This window comes from Octodon degus, unplaced genomic scaffold, assembly GCF_000260255.1.
Source record: "Octodon degus isolate 3935 unplaced genomic scaffold, OctDeg1.0 scaffold00011, whole genome shotgun sequence".
NCBI classification, from domain to species: Eukaryota; Metazoa; Chordata; class Mammalia; order Rodentia; family Octodontidae; genus Octodon; species Octodon degus.
In genome coordinates this window covers 7326849-7328764 of record NW_004524587.1, presented here as the reverse complement: position 1 = coordinate 7328764, position 1916 = coordinate 7326849, and positions in this window count along the sequence as shown.

The window sequence follows — 1916 nt, the reverse complement described above, 5'->3', positions numbered from 1 at the left end:
GTGCTGTCTATCTATCTATCTCACATCTCTATCCATTCATTGGCTGATGGGCATTTGGGATATTTCCAATACTTATCTATTATAAATTGTGCTGCTATAAATATGGGTGTGCATATATTGGTGTGGTATGATGCTTTTAATTCCTTGAGGGAAGCTATCAAGAAGGGGAATAACTGGGTCAAATGCAACCTCAAGTTTTAATTTTTAAAAGAATCTTCACACACAGCTGCACCAGTCTACACTACCACCAATAGTGGATAAGGGTTCTTTTTTTCTTACAGCACTGCCAGCATTTGGTATTGGTTGATTTCTTTATAATAGCCATTCTTTCTAGAGTGAAATGGAATCTCACCATTGTTTTAATTTGAATTTCTCAAATGACCAAATAAGAAGTATCTATTCATTTCAGAGGTCAATTTTTGGTCTATGGCTTTAATTCTGAGTGGTTTTATTTATTATTTTTTAGTTCTTTATTCTCGATATTAATCCTTTGTTGATGAACAGCTGACAAAAGTGTTTTTCCCATTCTGTGGTTTGTTTCTTCACTCTGTTGGTTTCTTTGGTTGGGCAAAGGCTTTTTAATACGATAGAAACCCAGTTGTTCATTCTTTGTATTACTTTCTGTGTGATAGGCACTTTGTTCATAAAGTCCTTGTCTATACCTATGTCTTCGGTTGTTTTTTTTTTTTTTTTTTCGGAACCAGGGATTGAACTCAGGCCCTTGTGCTTGCCAGGGAAGCACTTAACCTACTGAGAAAAAAAAAAAAAAAAAAGAATTAGGAAGAAACAAAATATTTTAGGGCTGGGGATATAGCTCAGTGGCATAAGTGCCTGCCTGGCAAGTGAAACGTCCTGAGTTTGATCCCTGGTACCGAAAAAAAAAAAAAAAGAGTTTTACCTATTTTATCTTCTAGTAGACTGACTTAGTGTTTCTGTTTTAATATTTAGATCTTTGGTCTATTTCTATTTTAGTTTAATGCATGGTGAGAGATAATGATCTACATTTAATCTTTGGCATGTAGAAAACCAGTTTTCCCAGCGCTATTTATTAAATAGGCCATCTTTCTTTCCCTGGGGGCGGTTGGTTCCGGTACTTTCAAATACACAGAAGTTCAGGCTAATCCTGGCCTCTGGTCATGGGTTGAGGCCTGAGTCATTCCACCTACAACCCTTTGGCTGTCTCTTGTTATCTTGATCATGGTTCCATGACCCTGGATGCCTCCCACACTTGTCCTTCCCACAGTCCCTGTGGGGTTTCAACACTGGGTGCCCTGAGATGAAGCCAAGCCATGGCTGCCTGAGTCCAGGGTTCTGTTGCGCCTCTCTAAAATGGTGTCCAACCAAACACCCTCTCCAGGGGACATGGCAGTTGCTTGGACTGGAGTCATTCACCAGTGTTGTAGCACATGGCATTTGCTGCTCCATTCCACTGGTGCATTTTTTCCTGCAGGCCTCGCAGCCACCTGCCCTACTGTGACTCTGCAGACTTGATTTTCCTTTCTCACAGCATGAGTCCAAGAGCTAGGAGACAAAGTGCAGGTTGCCCCTCCACTGAGGTCATCTCTTCACTTTCTCTAAAAAGAGAAACTCTCTCCAGTTTTCCCTTCAGATCTTTCCTCAGCCTTGGGAGGAAAATCCACCTCCCTCCTTTTCTTCCCCTAATTGTTATTTTCCAGTGTTGGGATTCTGAATCTCCAAGAGGTTGACATGTTGCTTGTTCTTGCTGTGCAATTTTCCCAGAAGTCTCCACTCTCTCATTTCTTTTGCTGTGTAGTAGCTTTTAGATTTGATATATTCCCCTTTGTTGATGCTTGATGTTATTTTTTGCGCAACTGGGGTTCAAAATGTCCATGCCTATACCTATATCTTCAAGAGTTTTAACTATTTTATCTTTTAAAAAATTTTATTTATTTTTT